The 23,010-nt window shown below is 40.2% G+C and overlaps 2 long non-coding RNA genes across 2 annotated transcripts in view; both read left to right on the forward strand.

Annotated features, from left to right (window-relative positions):
* LOC111753172 (uncharacterized) overlaps positions 1-14,839 on the forward strand; it is a 76,281-nt gene extending 61,442 nt beyond the window's left edge. Inside the window, exons 2-3 of the long non-coding RNA XR_010321727.1 lie at positions 3,856-3,997; positions 11,700-14,839. This is a non-coding gene — a long non-coding RNA (uncharacterized LOC111753172). The remainder of the gene's footprint in view (positions 1-3,855; positions 3,998-11,699) is intronic.
* A 2,039-nt stretch (positions 14,840-16,878) lies between these two features.
* LOC135231182 (uncharacterized) lies at positions 16,879-22,446 on the forward strand. Its single transcript, XR_010321728.1, has 3 exons — positions 16,879-19,344; positions 20,267-20,348; positions 21,912-22,446. It is a non-coding gene; the product is annotated as an uncharacterized LOC135231182 (long non-coding RNA).
* Positions 22,447-23,010: the final 564 nt, after the last annotated feature.

Genomic DNA, 23,010 nt, shown 5'->3' on the forward strand with positions numbered 1-23,010 from the left:
AACTTAAAAATATGAGCACGGATTTGAAATTGCTTATTGTTATCATTTTACACTTTTATCTTGTTCATTAGAGCTCTTCCTTCGTTATGCCCATACCCTCTTCTGAATCAGGGTGATACCTGAAGCTGAGTACTTTCTTGGGAGAATTGTTCATCTGAAACCCAGGAGAAGGCAAAACTAATCTGTAGTGTTAAAAATCAGAACAGTGTTTGCTTGTGACTGGGTTGGGGGCTGATTGGAAAGGAACATAGGGGAGCTTTTTGGGTGATATATATATTCTATCTCTTGATTTGCGTATGGGTTTCACTGGTGTATACACTTGTCAAAACTCATGTATCTGTACACTTAAGATCTCTTTATCTTAATGTGTACAAATTAGACCTCAATATAATGATATATTAAATACAGCAATAAGATAAACAAGGAGCAAAGCCAAAACCACAACCATGAAGAGCTGGATGGAGAGCAGGGAATAATAAGAGATGTGGTTGGAAATATTGCTCGGGGTCTGATATTTGAAGACCATTAATGTTTAGTAAAGTGTTAGTTTTCTTTCTGGCTTAGTTGTAACTTAAAGTCTAGATCCTTCAACTGTCATTTTGGGATGGAGGAAGCTTAAGTGTTCACTCCTTGCTACTTGGTGTGTTGGTTTTCTCAGCTCTAAGTTATGGCAAACTCTTCTGACCCGATGTCACAAAAATTTGGTTCTGATCATCTCCCTTGCACTCATGCACAGAGTCTAACCCCTGCTTGAGAGATGTTCTTTACCCAAAGGGCTCTGCTTTCAGAGAAGCCACTATTTTGTCAATTTTCAAATTTAGGACAAGCCCTAATTCTGGTCTCTGCCTTGTGTTCAGGGAACACCTCAAGCTAAATTTATATTTTCATGAGTTTTCTTGCTTTTCTGGACTCTGTCTCATCTCCAAATCGTTGATGGTTTTCGCTGTCCGCATCTGAGTAGCCACATGATTACACAGGGGGAGGAGAACTGGTTATTAAGATGGGGCACATAGAGTTCAGAACAACTTATTAGCTGCTGGGTGTGGCCCACACAAACCTGGACTCAAGCGCACCTCCCTGCATTTACCCTGGGGAGGAGGCTTAGCTAGCAGTTCTTAAAAGAGCCCAGGACTCCGTGCCAGGTGTTTTCCTTGTAGAACAGCTGACCAACTTTACTCAACACAAAGTCCTGGTTCATCTCCTACAAGGAAAAACTGGTGACCCATTTCAGTTAGTGCTGTAGGAGTGTTTCCATTTAATCAAAACATGGTTTTGGAAAACAAGGGACGTACCTATTATTTCAATTTGAGATCTTTTTTTTTTTTTTTTAGTTGTGGTAAAATGCACATATCATAAAACTCACTATTTTATATCATTGTATACAATTCTATGACATTAAGTTCATTCATGATATTATGTAACCACCACCACCCTCCAGTTTAGGAACGTTTTCATCACCCTAGATGGAGATCCCAAAGTGTTAAATAGTCTCTCCCTTTTGTCCCCTTCCTCCAATCCCTTGCAACTACAAATCTGCTTTCTGTCTCTATGGATTTTCGTATTCTGGGTATTTCATATAAATGGAATCACACCGTATGTGGCCTTTGTGTCTGGCTTCTTTCACTTAGCATGTTTTCGGAATTCATCCATGTTGTAGCATGAATCAATACTTCATCCCTTTCAATGACTGAATAATATTCTGTTGTATGAACATACCACATTTTGTTTATCCATGCATCTGTGGATAGACGTTGGGTTCTTTTCACCTTTTGGCTATTGTGACTAGCACTGCTATAAACACTCACGCTCGGATTTTTGTTTGAACACCGGTTTTCAATTCTTCTGGGTCATATGGTAATTCTATGTTTGACTTCTTGAGAAGCTACCAAACAGTTTTTCCACAGTGGCTGTATGAATTTACATTCCTACCATCACGCATGAGGCTGAAGTTTTGGAGAATTAGAGTATTCCGGAAAATCTTCTGTGACTTTAAGTGAATAGTTAAATGAAATTTAGGTGGTGGGCAAAGGAAACTGATTATACTTTTAAGAATTAGGTGAATTTATCTCCTCCTCCTGGATTAAATCACCTCTCCCCCAGGAATGAGAATGGACCACAATGACTGATTTGGGGTCTAGTCCTAGAAAGTTCTCAAAGCGGCTTTTAAGAGTACCCACTGTAAGAATATTACATGTGTAGTTTGTTAGTGTGCTTGAGGAGCCCCGGTGTCACAGTGGTTAAGAGCTCAGCTGTTAATCCAAAGGTTGGCAGCTCAAATCCATGAGTTGCTCCTTGGAAATCCTATGGGGTAGCTCTACTCTGTCCTGTAGGGTCACCATGAGTCAAAATTGATTCAACAGCACCCGGTTTGGTTTTTAGTTTTAGTGTGCTTGACATGGAGTCCTGATGGCACTGTTGATAAGTTATAGACTCCTAGTTAAATGGTTGGTGGTTTAAACCCACAAGTTGCTCTGTGGGAAAAAGGTGTGGCAATCTGCTTCCATAGAGATTACAGCCTTGGAAACCCTATGGGGCAGTTCCACCCCGTCCTATAGGGTCGCTATGAGTTGGAATCAACTCAGTGGTACACAACAACATCAGTGTGCTTAAAACCTCTAACTATTGCTCAAATGTGCAGAAAGATAACTTTACCTTTTCTATCATAGAGCTCAACTTAGCGCTGGTGTCCCCATTTCTACTGATGTTATAAAGCTCTTAATTTGATCTCTTCTGGTTTAAATAATATCAGGTAATTAAACTTGTTAATTCCACACAGGATTTAAACTCATTAATTCAAAGGTCAAACCACTGACCAAGGCTATTCTACTGGGTCAAGGTCAAGGGCTCTTGCCACTGCCTTCCTCCACCCTAGGAAATTACAAACATCATGACATTGAGGAATGTGTTGTTGGTCCATATACCCATCTCAGATCCTCACTTTTGCTTGGTCTTTTGGCAGGAATCCTACCTTTGCTATAACTGCTTGAATGAGGCTAGGTAGGCCTTTGGGAATTTTCTACTGACATTCACAATCCTGATCGTACCCTGTGGTGATAAGATATGTACCATCTGAACCTTCCTTTCTCAGATGCTAGACCTCCTCCAGTCCCCTAGACCACTTAGCATTTCCATCACTTTCTCAGATCTACAGCCTGTGGGTGATGTGTTATCAGTTCAGCAGATCCCATAATCACTTTCCCCATCCACCATATCTTTTTGACCTTAAAGTAAATCCACTGGTGTGATGTCAATGTTAGGTGGGAATCCCGTTTCAGTGGCTCAAATACTTTAAACCCTTGGATAATGGTTCTTGTTAAGGCCCGTTGAACAGGAAATCTAACTCATATCCAATAAATCTTTCCAGGGTAGAAGAGATACAATGGAGTCAACTTATACCCCTAAGTGGATCATTGGTGTCCTCAAAGGATGTTGCTATATACTAGGCTCAGCATTAGTCACTGTTGCTAGTAGGTTGAACATTCAATAGTGACTTTGGTGAGTAGAAACCCATGCTGGTGGACCCATGCGTATCCTTTTTACCTGCCGCCATGGTTCTACATTCATGAAACCACGTGGCAACAGCTAAAGACAGAGAGTGGTTGATGTGAACTGGCCAAGTCATTCCATCTACTTGGCTATTTAGCACCTTTATCTTGGTTGTTGTTCTCTGGTGGATGGTAACATCTAATGCAAAGATTATCTGTCTTTAACTCAGAAGATTAATCCACATGCCTTTATTCCAGACCTCCTTGTCCCTGATCTAGTATTTCTTCTCCAGGTATCTGACTAATCAACTAAGCTATTTGTTGAACGCATACATATTCTACATTAAGAAACTTCTTTTTCCACATATAGAGATCAGCTACACTGCTTGAAGCTCTGTCCACTGGGAGAATTTCACTTCACAAGACCTCACCTTGAAGACATCATTAAAAGAGGCTGTAGTGTGGCCAAAGCCTATTTGTGGCGTGTTTCCACTTATGAACCTACATTCCAGGTAATAAAAAAAGCCCATCCATGAACTGAGCTTGACTTTTTTCTTCCTCCATGAGCTATCCACAGAAAGAGGCACTAATGTAATCACAGTGGGTGATGTGGGGCCACCTGCTTGTATCTACCTTGTGTTTGTACCTCCTGACCTGCCTTATGTTTGATCCCAGATATTCTGCTTCTAGCTTTTGATGGATTGCGTCTGGGCAAGCCCGACCTTATGATTTGGTGTGTCTGGCAGAACCCAGTTTATATTAGGAACTTCTAGATTCATGTCATTTTGTGATTCATGGTCAGGTGTTTAGTCTTTACCAGGACCACTTAGCATGCTTTCATTTTTAAAAAGGTGTGCAATTTTTTGCTGCAGGAGGCATGACCTTTCTTCAGATCTCTAAGGGTGATTTTCCTGTTGCGGCTTGCCTTAAACTCTGCACAGCACCTTTTCTTCTCGCTGATACATCTCCTAACTTAGGACCTGCTGAGTCAAATGGCTCAGACGGCAGAACTGCTTGCCCCACAGCCTAGGCCTGTTCAGCAAAAAAAAAAAAAAAAGAAGAAGAAATGGGAAAAACATAGTTTGCTGCCAACAACCCTCACTAAGGTAATTAAATCTAAACAGTATATTTCAGTAAGGAAAAAAAAAAAAAAATCCCAGATGAATGCAAGGAGAAATGAAGAGCAAAATTTACAGTTAACACGTGGATAAATTTAAGTGAAAGTTGGCTATATAAAAGAGTCATGATAATGTCTTGGGTGTTTATTTAAAAAGTCATAGAAATAATGCTAATACCTAAAGTGTGTATAACCCAAAAAATAGAATTTGAGAGATGTCACCCAAAGAAGCCAAAATAAAGAGTAACATATTTATAAAAAATGGGCAAAAATCACACTTTAGACATATTCAGTGCCTCCCTTCCTGGGGAAAAAAATACACATAAACTAAAATTACCAAACACCATGGAAATAAACAGCGTTAACAATAGACAGGACCTCACCTCCTTGCCATGGTTTTTGTGGTAGTTATTTCATAATAAAAAACCCAAAAACCAAACCCACCGCTGTCGAGTCGGTTCCGACTAAAAAGTTAAACACAATGGTTAAATTACATTTTTTTCCTAGTCCCCCCCCCCCCCCCCGCTCAGGAAATCATTTACAATCACTTGTCTAGTACAAATTGATTGAAAACCATTTGAAAATTGCTCCATCTGTCAATGAAATGCAAACACCTCTGGAGTGAAACCAACCAGATGTTTAAATGCTTACAGCTTCACTAGACAAAGAAGTCTTCTTCCTTAACACCAATTCTGATAACACTGTACTGAAACAAAGCCTCATTCAGGTCAAGGAATGATCTGGTATTTCAGTTTGTGTAAACATGACCAGTATTTATAAGGTGACCTGAGATCAACCACTTTCCAGTTGAGGAATGATGAGGCACTAGAGTTAGACACTTCTGCATATGTACATATGTCTCATGAATTCAGAATTGTTTCTATTTGTGAATCACACCTGAAAATCACAGTAACTCTAGCTCTTCTTATCAAACCATCAAGCTTGGAATAGAAAGAAGTCTTAGAAGTAGAAAGTGGTATTACTTATAATTCTAAGCAGCCTATTTATACCATGCATAAATTAGCAAACATTTGCATTTAAACAAAGACACACATTCGTCATTATTTCTTAGTTTTTCCTCATCAAGAAAGATTGAGCAGAAGGTAGGCTCTAGATTCTGATAACCTGGGTTTGGACACCAGCTCCACCAGTGACTGTCTGTGTGCCCTTGGGCTAAGTACTTCTCTTTCCTAAGCCTCAGTTTTCACATCTATCACGTCAAGCTAATATACCTCACAGAGTGGTTGTGAGGATTAAACATGTTTAAAAACCTAAGTCCTTTCATGCAATGCTTGCCATACCCCTGCACTCAATAAAAGTTAACCATTATTTTAAATCATGAAGTATTTTGCTGGATTTAATATCAATGATCCCCAATTAACTACTATTTAGCTCTTGATTGCAAATTTTGGCAATGAATGATTGCTCACATAGGTTTTTCTAGAAGTGAAAACTACTGCCAGCCACAAAGTTTCATTAAAATAACAACTCAGTAATTCAATAGTCTGTTCTTTTAATTACTTGTAACTATACTTGACAGTTGACATACACCTGCAGGAATCCTGGGAGGTTATGCTGTTTAAAAACAGCTACTTCATAATAGCTATCGGTTTGGGTCCTGGCAGGAAACAGATGATGCATTCAAACTGGATGATGGAGGAGAATTTAATAAAGGACTAATAAAGTTGTGGGCAGGGTTTTGGGGAAAAAAGTGATAATGAAGCACCCTGATGTTTAGCAAATGTGGGAGAACAGTTACCACTTCTAAGCCTGAGTGGGTGAGAGAAGTACGTGGTTTCGGGGGCCTGGAGTGTACAGCTTTACAAAGAGGGGCTCCTGACAGGATCTGTTACCTTTGGTAGAGAAATCTAGCTAATGCTGAAACCTGTCAGGGAAGGAGCTGGGGGTAAATACCCCAGCCTCAGCCTCTTCCTGCCTTTTCGATTCCCTTCCAGTGCTTTCAGTTGGCCAAAGCCTACCAGAAGCCAGAGGTCCAGGGAGCCTACTGATGCAGTCCATGCAGGTCAGCTTCCTAGGGCACAGAGCAGGGCAGAGAAGGCTGAAGAGTGGATCTGGAGGAGCAAACAGAGTGGCCAGCGTCATACCAAAAAACAAAATAAAACAACAACAACAAAAAAACCTGTTGCCATCGGGTCGATTCTGACCCATAGCAACCCTAAAGGACAGAGTAGAATTGCCCCATATGGTTTCCAAGTAGTGGCTGGTGGATTTGAACTGCTGACCTTTTGGTTAGCAGCCTTATCACTTAACCACTGCACCAGTGGGGCCAGTATTATAGTCATTGTGATTTCTCCATAGCTGAGGATTAAATTGTTAAAATCTAGTTTGAACAGGTTGTAAGCCAAGACTACTTCTGCTCAACTAGGTAGTGCAGAATTCTGGGCCCACTAAGCCCATTTTCAGCTGCTGGAATGCTCTCAAAGTGACTCTGTGCTTGACTGAAGGTCACTTCCACGTGGAGACAGTGCAAACTTTCACCAGGCAAGAGTCCCATTAGACTTTGTGAACTTCAAACCATTAGGTCCCCAAATTGGAAGCACGATATGAACCTAAGACGGAGATTGCCTGTCCTAGGTGTGAAGAGCCAGACTGTAAGCCCACAATGAGTAAATCAGTAGACATTAATGATAACTTAAAATTTTGACTTAAAATTGATACCTCAAATTCTTGACTGCCAAGATACGCTCTATGGCAGATACTATGTTTTGTGTTGTGCAGCCCCAGTAGAGCCTGGAGATGATAACAACTTCATCCAACTGCTTGACTGCAACCTAGTGGGAGACTCTGAGCTAGAACTACTCAGCTAAGACACTGTTGGATTAGATAAGAAATAACTTTAGACGATAAGTGCTTGTTGTCACTCAGCAATGGATAACTAATGCTGTAAAATACAAGACATATTGTAAAAGGCTAAGGACATTCATTAAAAACTGACCAAGGTATAGTGTTCAATTGAGTGAGCATGGAAACTGGTACAAGGGAAGCAGGGTTAGCTGGGAAAATGAGATTTAGTTGTAAAGGGAGAACTAGAATAAGCTTAACAGACTATATATGCAAGGAAAATATAGCTGCTAATAGAGAGATGATGAGGGCAGCAGTGGTTCAGTTGTAGAATTCTCTCCGTCCATGCAGAAGACCCAGGTTCGATTCCTTTTCAGTGCATCTCATGCACAGCTACTGGTCAGTGGAGGCTGGTTTGTTTGCTATGATGCCATACAGGTTTCAGTGAACCTTCTAGACTAAGATAGACTAGGAAGAAAGGCTTGGTGATCCATTTTCAAACATAGGTTAATGAAAACTCTATGGAGCGCAGTGGTCTAATCTGCAACCAGTCATGGATCGTAGGGATGGCACAGAACCAGGCAACATTTCTTTTGTTGTGCCCTGGGGTTGCCATGAGTCGGGGGCTAACGTGACAGCAGCTAACAAAAAATTCTGTAATTCTGTGAAACAGTATGTTTCTGTGAAACATATTGTTATCTCTCTTTTACGGGGGAAAAAACTCAGGGTGAGGAGTTTACACAGATAGTAGTAGATAGAGCAGGGATTAGAGCCCCTGACAGTCTGACTCCAAAGCTCATGTCCTTTCTGTGCTTCTGCGTCCTAAGAGGAAAGAAAAGAAAGATTGAAGAGGGAGATCCTAGGGGGAGATGAAGTAAGAGAAACAAAAACTGTCAGGGGGAAATTCTCCTGTGTTTTGGAAGGAGGGGTCAAAGTGCCTGTGGTGACAACAAAACAAAACCCAGCCAAAAAACATAGGGCTGATTAAAAGGAGGAAGCAAAACTGGCCTCACTAGAGAACAAGAAGATATTTTGTATGATAATAGAGCTTTGAGTGAAAGAGGTTCATCTGTAGTCATCTGTTCAAGGTCTGATCTAAATACATGGAACATGAGTGGCTGTACTGTTTCCCAGATTTATTCTCCTCACCCACCCCTAGTGAATGCATAAGGGGAAAGTACGACACCTATAGTTATGTGTAAACATAGGAACACAACAATGCCAACACTCCCTGGCTCAGAGCAGATAAGGAGGAGAGCATGTCTTGAAAAGTCCTCCAGCAGGAAACTGAAAGGAAGTAAGGAAGAAATTGTGTCAAGAGTGTGCCGCTTGGTGCTATAATTTTCTATTTTTGAGTGTTTGGTGATATGTCCAGCTTAAAAAAGAAAAGCTACTCTAAGTAAAATTTATGGGGGGAAATATTTTTATTTTACTAGTGCTGGCAAAAGAGCATGTTGTAGAAAACAGATTTGGGGACCTTCTGTCTTAGGGAAAAAAATTTTAAGCTGAATGGTTTTATGAGTAAACTGGATAAACCAGGAAGCCCCAGAGCTAATTCTACTAGAGATGTGGTGGGTTTACAGTATTATATAGGAAGGGTTATGGCCTCTATATTTTTGCCCAAAAGAGAATCAGTCTATTTTTAGCCCTGCCACTAGTAGAAAAGGGACATCAGCCCTCCCCACCAAAACTGAATAGCTCATTGGCTTCTCTGCCACTGCAGAGAAACAGAGCAAAGGGAGAAAATTCAGAACACTCATAATAGAAAGATGCGGTATAGAACCGTTGCAAAGCCAAGATGTTCTTGCGGTAGCCTGTAATCTCAGGGACTCAGGAATTTTATTTAGCTTATTGGTCAGCCTGAGCAATACAGTCTTAGCTTGGGTCTCCATCAGAAAGCAGAGTCTGAGACACACCTTATATGAAACTCATTTATTTTGGGATGAGGTCTCAGGGACCACAAGTGGGAGACTGGGAAAGTGAAATACAGAGTGAGTGATGGCCAAAATAAACTGGCCACCAAAACCCAAAAAAAACAAACCCAGTGCTGTCGAGTTGATTCCGACTCATAGTGACCCTATAGGACAGAGTAGAACTGCTGCATAGAGTTTCCGAGGAGCACCTGGCGGATTCGAACTGCCGACCCTTTGGTTAGCAGCTGTAGCACTTAACCACTACACCACCGGGGTTTCCAAACTGGTCATAACTGTGGTCAACTGGGGCTCGATCACACTGGGAGTATGTGAGTGATTATGTAGAATGTACCTCTGAATTGTCTAGACGAGAGGCAGAAGATCAGGGCATTTATCCATTGCCTCCATCTTCACATTGACCACGGGTTGCCCCATGGGATGTTAGTCTTCCAGACTGGTGCATACATTGATACCAGTCAGGTTCCCATGGGCGTCCAAAGTCAGGTGTCTTAGTTACCTGTGCTGCAGTCACACAAATACCACAGGAGGGTGGCTTTAAAGAACAATTTTATTTTATTTTTTTCATAGCTCTGGAAGCTAAAAGTTCAAATCAGGGTCTCTGCTATGTTGTTTTCTTCCTTGTAGGCACCCCCACATAAGTATAGATATTTTTAGATGCCAAAGGTGTTTGAACTCAGCTAGACTTCCAGAGTCAAGATTCTAGTGCCTGGAGAAAGCAAAATCAGATAAACATTACCCCTTCTAGACAGTCTTTTCAGTCTCTATGTGTTTTATGTTATAATAACCATTGTTAGGAGTTCCTGCCAAAGGATTGCTGACTTAGGTTCACATTAAATCATATCAGATAACCTCCTCAATTCAGAGAAATGCCACTTGGGAGGAAGGTTAGGAGGAGAACTTTTTTTTCTCATACAGAGATTTTTTAAAAAGCAATTCTTTCATTGTGTATCTTCTATTTGCTGGTTGCTTTGTATACATTTTATTCAAATTTCCCATAAACACACACAGTACACATAAGCACATAAATATTATTATCTCCATTTTTGCAGAGGAGGAAGTGGGGGCTAAATGAGATGAGTTGAAGTTCTCATGATCAGAAACAGACAGAGCCAGGACTTAAATCAGGACATGTCTGTCTCTGAAGCTCTGTTCTTTCCGCTACACCTGGGGCCTTGTCACAGACCTTGTGCTGGTCTTCCTGGAAATCAAGCACACTCAACCCACCGCACCTCTTCTTATGTAATAATCTGGAGTGGAGGAAGAACCATCTGCTTGTAGATCAACATATTTGAGTCCATAAGGCAATGGGTTGGCAGAGAACGGAAGGCTTGTGACACTGCCATTTGGCATTCCTGACTTAGTCTGCATTTGTAAAATAAAAATGTGTAGTCCAACATGTTGATTTCACAAGTCTATCATTAGCATTCATTCTGAAATAAGCATGGTCCAGGGACACTGTGTACGGTATAAGTGATCCTTGTCAGGGAGGAGATGTTCACGCCTACCCTCTAAGCTGTAGCTCACAAATGACTTCAGGACGTGCACTTCAATACTGGGGCCCATGAGGGAGAAAAATGTACTGGAGACACACTTGGGATGGATATTAAAAACATGACATGACAGGATTATTTAAAAGGTAATACAAAGCAGTGGTTCTAAAACAAGGCCGATCATCCAAATTCATCCAAACATATATAGATACCTAAACCCAGCTTTGCAGGCACAGTCTTCAGGAATAAGGCTCAGACATCTATGTGTTAAAAGTTTCCTATGGTTATTCTGATAATCAGCCTCCATTTAGAGCAACTGCTTGAGAATTTGTAAGTTAATATATGGGAAGCCAGTTCGTATATTTTTATTTGTATATGTAGTTTTGAAGAATAATCTTATAGCGTTTTTTTTTTTGAGTGAATCCTAAATGCTCAAAACAGTTGAGATATTCAGTAGACTTCCTTATTAATGGCCATTTAGAAACCCTTTCACTGAAAATAAGTCAACTAGTAGAGAAATAGGGATAAAAAATCCAATTAATCAGTTGATCTCTATATGATCATATTTTAGTAGGAAACAAATAAACAAAAAATGACCCTAATGAAGTAGGAAGCATGGCCTGATTATTAGCTAGACGTTATAATAAAAGAAATGTTTTAAAATAAAAAAGGACTTCCAGGTAGTTCTCAGGAGCTTTCCCAAAAAAGCCCTGAAGAATCTCAAAAAACAAAACAAAGAACAACAATTAAAAAACAAAAACAAAAAAACCTGGAAGCACTGAAACAGCAAAGCTTACCCAGAAGTTACTGAAAATTTTAGATCTGGTATGTGCTCTTTCTTCTAATAATGGCTTCTTTCTTCTTCTCTTAGAGACTGAAATCCACACTTACAGAACATATGGAGAAGATCATTCTAGGAGATGTAGTTCCCAGATTGTCCTCTGCTGTGCACACTTGACAAGCCAGGTGTGGCAATAGAGAATCTTGCATAATCCTTAAGTGTTTACGCTGGGGAAAAGTATGAAAATAAATGAGCCGGACATTTCCATCAGTTGAGGTCCACTCAGAGAAACAGAAACCACTCGAGTAATTTCAGTGTGGTAAATAACAGAGAGTTTGTTAATAAGGTGCAGGAGGACAGAAAATGCAAAAAGAGAACACTAGAAGGGAGATACTACCACTCCTAGTGCTGGAGAAACAAAAGGAAGAAGCTGAGATGATGTGAACCTAGAAGCTTGGTGGAGGGCCCACAGAATTGGCACTCTGAATTCCAAAGAGGGTTGCCACCTGCCTGGCTTGCTGTTGGTATCCTAGAAGCTTGGAGGACGGACCTCACATAATGCTGCTCTGAGGAGAGGTTAGTGCTCAGCTGTCGCTGGTACCTCAGAAGCTCTGGAGAGAGGCTCTGTGGAGGCAGGACTCAAACACGTAAGGAGCGGGCACTGTCTAGCTGGTTGTTGTGAACTGAATTGTGCCCTCCCTAAAATATGTGTTGGAATCCTGACTCTTCCATCTGTAGATGTAACGTAATCACTTTCTATGATCTAATCTAATCTATTCAATCAGTTGAGGTCATACCCATGTAGGGTGGATCCTAAACCTAGTCACTTCTGAGTTATATACAGAGCAGTATAGGCACACATGCACACATAGAGGAAGACAGATGCCATGTGAGGATTGCCAAGGAGCCAAGGAATGCCTGGGGCTACTGACAAGAAGCTGACACAGCCAAGACCCTGATTTTAGTCTCTAAAACTGTGAAAAAATAAATCTCTGTTCTTTAAAGCCACTGCTTGTGTATTTGTTTTACAGCAACTCTAGGGAAATAAGATATTTGGTGCTGGCACCTATGAAGGGAAAAATGAAACTTTTATTAGGAATGACAAAAAACTGCCAGGGCAAAGGGCCGTGGTGGGTGACCTGACAGGAAAAATAATCGCAAATGAACAAGTCACTCTTCTCCTGCCACCCGGTCTCCCTTCAAATTTCTCCTATTGATGGAATCCAACAACAGGCCTTCTGACAAAGGAGACATGTCCTTTGCAGAAACATCATCACAAAGCTTAGTATACCCACTGCCATCAAGTCGATTCCGACTCATAATGACCCTATAGGACACAGTAGAACTACCCCATAGAGTTTTCAAGGAGCGCCTGGCGGATTTGAACTGCTGACCTCTTGGTTAGCAGCCATAGCACTTACCCACTTAGTATAGAAGGCTGGATTTGGAGCCTAATACTCAGCATATCATTCAGGGGAAGAAGTTCGGTAAACAGCAACACAATAAACCAAAAGGAAGTAAAGGGTGGAAATAGTAAAGGTAAGAGCAGAAAGAAATAAAATAGCACACACCGGTTTGTTGAGAAGAATACTAACACCACCAAAACTCTGGCAAGTCTGAACAAGAACAATGGAGAAAGAAGAAACAATATTACAAAACAAATATGTAACTAAGGGTGCAGCAAGATAAGAATACAGTAAGAATATTAAGAACTTGCTGTCAATAAGTTTGAAAACTTAGGTAAAATACGCATAATGTAGAAAAATATAATAAATAAAGCTGACAGGTAGAGATGCAGAAACTGGGATGTTCCTAAAAGATTAATGAAACTTAAGCTGTAGTTAAAAATATTCCCCCGCACAGAAAGGATGGGAACAACGGGGTCTTGCCCTTTAAAAAAAATACGTAATTATTATTGTTGATTTTGTGCCCTTGATTTCTTTAAACATTTCATACATAACTATTTTATATTCTGTATGTAAAAAAAAAAAAAATTTTTTTTTTTATGTAATATTCTCAGTATCTACAATCCTTGTGTGTGAGGCTGTTTATTGTTGCCGTTGTTAGTTGACATTGAGTCAGCTGCAGCTCTCGACAGCTTTACGTTTAACAGAATGACACGTTGCCTGGTGTGATGGTGAAGATTGTGTGTCAGCTTGGCTGGGCCATGATTTTCAGTGTTTATATGTGATTATTCCCGTGATGGGATCTACTGTGAGTAGCCAACTGGTTGGAAGGGAGTTTCCTTGGGGGTGTGGCCTGTATCCAACTATAAGCAGATGTTCTGGCTTTTTGCTCACTCTGAATCCTGTGGCTGCCTCCTGTTCCTCCGACCTTTGGTTCTTGGGACTTGAGCTATCAGGTTGCCTGCTAATCTTGGGAATCCTTGATCTTCACAGCCTGTTAGCAAGAGCCCTGCTCTTCAACCTGCTAATCTTGGGTTCACCAGCCCCTGCGGCTATGTGAATCAGGAGAAAACTATTCTGATTCACGGACTTGGGACGTTCCAGCATCTACAATCACGTGAGCCCTTTCCTTGATATAAACTCTATGTATATTTATATAACTTACTGGTTTTACTTCCCTAGAGAACCCAGCCTAAGACACCTGGTTCTGCACCATCTTCATGATCTTTGGTATGTGTGAACCCATTGTTGTGGCTATTATGTCCATCCATCTCATTAAGGATTTCCCCCATTTTCATTGGCCCTCTACTTTATCAAGCATGATTCTAGCCATTGAACTTTTCTGATGATCTGTCCAAAGTAAATGAGTCAAAGTCTATAATTATTGTTTCTCATGATAGCTATGTTTTTTGTGTACTTGATATCCTTTGATTTTGAACTTACTGATTGATTTTAATATGGGTGAATTCCTTGCACCCAAATAAATGTATCTCTTTTCCAGGGAGGGTTTTCTTCGATGTCTGCTTTTGCCACTGACTTGGGACCATTTCAGACCTCCTTCAGTTTCTGGGCTCAACATTAGAGCACCAGGCTTGGCTTCTCCATCTGTGCACTAGCCCTAGGCTCAGTGTCCCAATTATAATGGTGTTATCAGGATCCATGCTCAGGGCAACTTGCCCCACCAGCTTCCTGTTGCTCCAGTCTGAGTGCCCCTCTAGTTCTGCTCTAGCTAAACTTTTTTGGGAAAGCCATGAAGATTTCCCTTCATTTTGCAAATTGACTGTATCTCAAAGAATATAGCCTGTGTATTTTTTTTTTTTTTTTATGGTTAATGCTTTGTTTTGTTTTTTTCAGGAAGAGGGTCCTTTAATACACCTGGATGGCCATAATGTCAGATGCAGAAATCCTCAGTATATTCTTAACAGAAACATGTATGAGTGGAAAACTAAAAAGGAAGATGAGGGTGGATTATCAATAAAAGATTTGTGAGCGTATCGAATACTGGGGGCAGAGGAAGGCACTTAGGGACATGCAGGAGGCTACAAATCTAAGCCAAAGTTTATTTCTTAAGCTAAATAGTGGATACAAGAGGTTAATTTCATTTATTTATTTATCATTATTTAAGTGTGTGTGTATGTGTATAATACTCTTTTGCAGTTATCATATATTTTATAATATAAGAAGTAAAAAAAATTAACAGTTGCTGTTGTCGTTAGGTACTGTCGAATTGCTTCCAACTCATAGCAACCCTGTGTACAACAGAATGAAACACAGCCTGGTCTTGCGCCATCCTCACAATTGTTGCTATGTTTGAGCCCATTGTTACAGCCACTGTGTCAATACATCTCATTGAGAGCCTTCCTTTTTTTTCACTGACCCTCTACTTTACCAAGCATGATGGCCTTCTCCAGGGACTGGAACCTCCTGATAACATGCCCAAAGTATATAAGATGCAGTCTCACCATCCTCCCTTCCAAGGAGCATTCTGGCTGTACTTCTTCCAAGACAGGTTTGTTTGTTCTTCTGGCAGTCCATGGTATATCTAATATTCTTCAATAACACCATAATTCAAACGTATAAATTCTTCTTCATAAATTCTTTAATTGCATGAGGCAATTAAAAACACCATGGCTTGGGTCAGACACACTTTAGTTTTCAAAGTGACATCTTTGTATTTTTAACACTGTAAAGAGGTCTTTTGCAGGAGATTTGCCCAATGTAATATGTCGTTTGATTTCTTGACATAGAGAAAGCACTAAGGCATCAACAGCAATATTGTAGGCAACCCTGGCACTGACTAAAAAGAATGGCCATAGCATAGATGTTAAGTGCTGTGCACAACAGCACTGGTCTCAACAGGAGACATGCCTAGATTGAGCTGGGTTGGAAAAGAGGTAGATGGTGAATGATATATGGTAGCCTTGTGCTTTTGTTCATAGAGTACAGATAAGAGGACCCCTGAAGACTAACATGTGTACTTGAGAGGAATTTGGGGTGAAGTTCTCACAGATCTGGTGGGATTAGATCAGAGAAGTGTTATACTGTGACACTATAAACTATTGTGACCTGGGAGACGTGGATTATGCAAATTCTACTACCCCCAACTATATACTGCCTCAACTCCCCTCCTGGTTCTGAGATTATCTTGAAATAGTTGTTTCATTGTAATACCTACTCCAGTTGTCCTTTCTCTTGTGTATTTCTATACACTGCTTTTTGGTTTCCCAAGTAACATATCACAGAGAAGCAATTTACAAAATGGAGCCCGGGTGCTTTGAAACATTAATTCTACTCTTATGGGGAAAAATTTATTTCCTGTATGTGGTTTCTGCACCATAGAGTCAGGCAGGCCCATTGAAACAGAAGTGTAGCTAAGATAATCTGTTAGATTCTTATCTACAGGTCAGGATATTAAAATGCCATGTAATTGGACCTCCTGTTTAGAAATGTTAATAACTGTTGCATTGAAAACTCACCTAACAGTAAATGAGAATACAGCAAGCTAGGAGAATTTGTATAATTTCACTCAATTCTACCTCATTCACCAAGCCAAAAAATAAATTATGTTCAAAAATCAGTCATGTACTATCTCTGGCCACTTTTCATAAGGATGGATTATTTAGCACACTTGTCTGAAGTTTTAACCCCATAAGAGATAGTAGCATTTCAGAACGGTCCTGTGAGTCAAACTTACACAGGCGTCTGCCAGCATAGCATGATTTGAGGGGACCCAAAGTTCTGCCCACCCCAAAATATCAACTCTACCCACTTTCTTTGTTTCTGAAGGGGCTGCTATAGGATTCACTGCTCAAATGTCTTCCAGAAACAAAAGATTTTTTTACCTTTGTTTCTTAGTAATCTGTTCTTTTTTTTTTACTATCAGTGAGAAATATCTAGTTTACAAAGCAGAAGTGTTTTCTGATTAAGCCTATTACCTACTGTTATCACCTCGTAGACAACCTAATCCTGAGTGACTAGCTACCTGGGAGGAGAGCAATATTAGCAGTGGCAGTGGTTGTTGTTTGAACTGAGACATAACTTGCGTGAAATGAATCAGTGTTAAATCCCTAGCTCAATAAGTTTTACATATACATGTACACAAGTAACTACCACCCGAAGGCTCCCTTTTGTCCCTTCTCAGTCAATACCCATATCAGCCTCTTCAACACTCTTTCTTAAACACACCAAGTGGTAAAAACTAGTCTGACTTCTATGATGACAAGTCGGATTTGTCTGTTTTTGAACTTCGTATAATGTAAACATTCAGTATGTACTCTTTTGAATTTGGTTCTTTTAATTTTGTCTATGACCAATAAGCAACATCATGATTGTCATGATTTGAATTATGTCCCCCCAGAAATATGTGTGTCTATTTGGCTGTGTGATTTTCTTATATGTTGTAAATCCTGCCTCTATGATGTTAATGAGGCAGGATGGGGAGCAGTTGAGTTAGTGAGGCAGGACTCAATCTACATGATTGGATTGTGTCTTGAGGCAATCTCTTGAGATATAAAAGAAAGAAGCTACAGAGAGACAGTGAGACCTCATACCAGCAAGAAAGCAGTGCCAGGAGCAGAGTGCATCCTTTGGATTCAGGGTCCCTGCATGGAGAAGCTCCTAGTCTGTGGGATGATTTATGAAAAGGCTGAAAGAGAGAGAAAGCCTTGCCCTGGAGCTGAAGCCCTGAATTTGGACTTTGAGCCTACTTTACTGTGAAGAAATAAATAATTCTTTGTTAAAGCCATCAACTTGAGGTGTTTCTGTTATAGCAGCACTAGATAACTAAGACAATGATAAATGGAGAAAAGATTGAAGCTGTCAAGGATTTCATTTTATTTGAATTCACAATCAATGTCCTGGAAGCAGCAGTCAAGAAATCAAACGATGTATTGTATTGGGCAAATATGCTAGCGAAGACTTCTTTAAAGTGTTAAAAAGCAAAGATGTCATTTTGAGTATTAAGGTTCACCTGTCCCACTCCATGGTATTTTCACTTGCTTCATATGCATGTGAAAGTTGGATAACGAATAAAGAAGATTGGAAGAATTGACACCTTTGAATTATGGTGTTGGCGAAGAATATTGAATATACCATGGACTGCCAGAAGAACGAACAAACCTATCTTGGAAGAAGTACTGCCAGAATGCTCCTTAGAACCAAAGATGACGAGGTTTTATCTCACATATTATGGACGTGTTATCAGAAGGACCAGTCCCTGGAGAAGGACATCATGCTTAGTAAAGTAGAGGGTAAGAGAAAAAGAGGAAGACCCTCAACAAGGTGGATTGACATATTGGCTGCAACAATGGGCTCAACCATGGCAATGATTGTAAGGATGATGCAGCCTGGGCAGTATTTCCTTCTGTTGTATGTAGGGTCGCTATGATTCAGAACAAACTTGATGGTACCTAACAACAACATGTCTATGGGATTGATTTATGTTGTTGTGTGTATCAGGAACTTCTAATTTTTCATTGCTGTATACTCTTCTATGAATATACCACAATTTTTCCATTCTACTATTAATAGATTTTTTTTTCTAGTTTTTGACTATTTTAAATAAAAGTGCTATGAACATTCTTGTACATGTAGTTTGGTGGACGTATGTACTTTTATTTCTTTTAGGTATATACCAAAGAGTGGAATTACTGGATCATAAGGTGGGCATATTCTTAGTTTTAGTAAAAAATGTCCAAATTCTTTACTGAAAGGTTAGCTTTGATGGAAGGTACCCTGGTAGTTGTCTGTTTACTCCTCCACATCCATTCTCTGCCTTTCTCTGTCCTGCTCTGTGCCCTGAATCACCCTAGTTTCCTTGCACATTGGCTTCTGTTTGGATGCAGCCAATCAAAAGTCCCCAGATAAAAGGAGAATGGGGAGAGAGAGATTACAGTATATATCCCCTCTGCTCTCTTCTTGCTTCATCACAGTGAGAGTAGCTGCAATCTTCTACAGTCATAGCTCTTACTGAATGGCTTCAGTTTCAAGGCTCTGGCTCCCACTGGCTGCATTAACGCCACCCTTCCCCCTTGTCTTTTCTGGTCGAGGGAGTGATTATGGATTCCCACTGTTGCTGGTCCCTGGGCACTTCTCCATCTAACATGATGCTCTTAGCTAACCTATTTCCTCTATTAAAAATCTAAAATCTTTCAATATGCTGTTTTTTCTTACAGGGATTGTGACAGATACAAGAGAAAATAAAGGGGATTTTGAGACATGTCAGAATGTGTTGGAGCACACAGGGAGTCCTGCTCAGCATGAGAGAGCAACAGAAAGATATTGAACTGAAATTGGTTATTTAGGACAATTCAATTCAACAAATATCTTGGGTGAGGACCAGAACTCTGGGGGATACAAAGATGAGGTTTTCATCTTTAAGGAATGGTTTAAAATTTAGGGTTTTTTGACAAGTATATTCGAGTTTGAACCTGACTGTGCCAGTGACTAGTTATTTAATTCTAAACAATATACACAACTTCACTAAGCCTTAATTTCTTCATCTATAAAATGGAGATCACGGTTATACCTGTTTCACGAGTTGTTTTAAGTCTTATAGGAGACATTTTATGTAAATTAGCCATCACAGTGTATGAAAAATAGAAAACACCCAATAAAATACAAGTAGACTTTTTTCATTATTATTGTTATGTGATCATGATCATCTTTATTTTTACTGAAAATATATAGACAACTAACACAGATTTTAGAAAAATGCCAGAATGTACCTAGAATGGGATAATTTCGGGCAGGTTTCTCTAAAAAATGTAACATATTGAACAACATTTTGAAGAACAAATAGGATTATAATTCATACTTTGATGAAGGAATAATGTAATGCAAGGCAGAGAATGTTTGAGGGATGGACAAGTCTGTCTAATTCATTTTCGTTAATGGTAGGTGTATATGACATAATAATAATAATTATGACATTAGCTAAATTATGGGGATCTTACAAGTTTAAGTCCTGTAAAATCTCATTCTATAAATTTAAGATGTGTCAACTCATTTTAATCTTCACAATAATCTCTATTCTATAGATGCAGAAACCGAGGCACAGAAAGGTTAAATAATTTTACTCAAGTTACATGGCTAGAAGTTGCAGAACCAAGATTTGAAGTTAGACACTCGAGCTCTACAGCCCATGTCATTATCCACAATGCCACACACACTTACCTTTCTTAACTTTTCATATATGATGATGTATGCTAACATACATATTTGTTATATGCCATTATTATTTTCACATTTCAGATAAGAAAAGTGAAGCTTAAAGAGTTCAACTTGACCCAAGATTACATAGCTAGAAAATGGCAGAACCAGCATGTAAACCCAGGTATGTCTGAGAACCACACCTTACCATCTGCAGTTGATTTTCTTCTATGGCTTCTAAAGCTTCCTGTTTATGAGCAGAATCAAAGGTCAAGGAGATACCTCAGCAAGGGTTTAACAGGTCAGGAGCTGAAGAAATGTGGCAGGAGTAGATCTGGTAATTGAATTTATTTGGCCAATGGCTTAACTCTGTCACACCCCTGAAACATTCCCAAAAGCAGTGATGAAAGACAAGATACTCACATGCCAAAGGGTGAGACAGGTTTTATGATTTTATTAAAGGGATTCACCCTGCAGTGATAGGGTTACCAGGAGTAGTTCTTGAACAACCCTGAGCCTTTGAGGCAAAATCTCATATATCTTGTAACTTGGGAGGGAGGTTACACTCACCAACCAATGATAGACACTTTTGCTCCAGGGTGGCCGAAAATACAAAGAGAGGTTGAAACTGAGGGTAACACTGCTGTGAGGGCAATATTGTGTGTGGGTGTATTGTGATTGGGGCTGGAGGGGGAAGAGATACATGGGTAGGGGGAAGGTAAGATATCAAAGGTGAATAGGCAATAAATCTGGGAATGGTGGTAATGAGGGCTGAAATGTGTGTTTTGAATTAGATTCTGATTCCAGAATAGAAAATTAGAATCTGTAGTGTCTGAGCAGAAGAAACTTGAGAGGTAGATCATCAAAACATTGTACCCTAGACTGGATCTGCCCATAGGGATTTTTTTTTTTTTTTGAAGAGCAGTTATTTGTTTTGTTTTTTGTACTTTAGATGAAGGTTTACAGAACAAACTCGTTTCTCATCAAGCAGTTAGTACACACATTGTTCTATGACGTTGGTTAACAATCCCACAACATGTCAACACTCTCCCTTCTCAACCCTGGCTTCCTTATTACCTGCTTTCCTATTCCCTCCTGCCTTTCAGTCCTTGATCCAGGGCTGGTGTTCCGCTTTAGTCTTGTTTTATTCCATGGGCCTGTTCAATCTTTGGCGGAAGGATGAACCTCAGGAGTGACTTCAGTACTGAGCTGAAACGGTGTCCGGGAGCCATACTCTCAGGGTTTCTCCAGTCTCTGTCTGGCCAGCAAGTCTGGTCTTTCTTTTTGTGTTAGAATTTTGATATACATTTTTCTCCAGCTCTGTCTGGGGCTCTCTATTGTGATCCCTGTCAGAGCAGTCAGTGGTGGTAGCTGGGCACCATTTAGTTGTACTGAACTCAGTCTGATGGAGGCCATGGTAGATGTGGTCCATTAGTCCTTTGGACTAATCTTTCCCTTTCGCCTTTGGTTTTCTTTATTATTCCTTGTTCCCAAAGGAGTGAGACCAGTGGAGTATCCTAGATGGCCACTCACAGGCTTTTTTTTTATTTTATTTTTATTTTCATTGTGCTTTAATTGAAAGTTTACAAATCAAGTCAGTCTCTCACATAGAAACTTATATACACCTTACTACATACTCCCATTTACACTCCCCCTAATGAGTTAGCCCACTCTCTCCTTCCAGTCTCTCCTTTCATGACCGTTTCGCCAGTTTCTAACCCTCTCTTCCCTCCTATCTCCCCTCCAGACAGGAGATGCCAACACAGTCTCAAGTGTCCATCTGATACAAGTAGCTCACTCCTCCTCATCATCTCTCTCCAACCCATTGTTTGTCCATTCCATGTCTGGTGAGTTGTCTTCGGGAATGGTTCCTGTCCTGGGCCAACACAAGGTTTGGGGACCATGACCTCTGGGATTCTTCTAGTCTCAGTCAGACCATTAAGTCTGGTCTTTTTATGAGAATTTGGGGTCTGCATCCCACTGATCTCCTGCTCCCTCAGGGGTTCTCTGTTGTGCTCCTGTCAGGGCAGTCATCGGTTGTGGCTGGACACCATCTCGTTCTTCTAGTCTCGGGATGATATAAGTCTCTAGGTCATGTGACTCTTTCTGTCTCTTGGGCTCAAAATTATCTTGTGACCTTGGTGTTCTTCATTCTCCTTTGATCCAGATGGGTTGAGGCTCATTGATGCATCTTAGATGGCTGCTTGCTAGCATTTAAGACCCCAGACACCGCACTTCAAAGTGGGACGCAGAATGTTTTCTCAGTAGAATTTATTTTGCCAATTGACTTAGATGTTCCCTGAAGGCATAGTCCCCAAACCCCCGCCCTTGCTCCACTGACCTTCGAAACATTCAGTTTATCCAGGAAACTTCTTTGCTTTTGGGCCAGTCCAGTTCAGCTGACCTTCCCTGTATTGATTGTTGTCCTTCCTTCACATAAAGTAGTTCTTATCTACTATCTAATCAGTAAATAACCCTCTCCCACCCTCCCTCTCTCCCTCCTCTCGTAACCACAAAAGAATGTGTTCTCAGTTTAAACTATTTCTCAAGATCTTATAATAGTGGTCTTACACAATATTTGTCCTTTTGCATCTGACTAATTTCACTCAGCATAATGCCTTCCAGGTTCCTCCATGTTATGAAATGTTTCACAGATTCATCACTGTTCTTTATCGATGCACAGTATTCCATTGTGTGAATATACCATAATTTATTTATCCATTCATCCGTTGATGGACACCTTGGTTGCTTCCAGCTTTTTGTTATTGTAAACAGTGCTGCAATAAACATGGGTGTGCATATATCTGTTCATGTAAAGGCTCTTATTTCTCTAGGGTATATCCCGA

Source organism: Loxodonta africana, chromosome 4, assembly GCF_030014295.1.
Source record: "Loxodonta africana isolate mLoxAfr1 chromosome 4, mLoxAfr1.hap2, whole genome shotgun sequence".
NCBI classification, from domain to species: domain Eukaryota; kingdom Metazoa; phylum Chordata; class Mammalia; order Proboscidea; family Elephantidae; genus Loxodonta; species Loxodonta africana.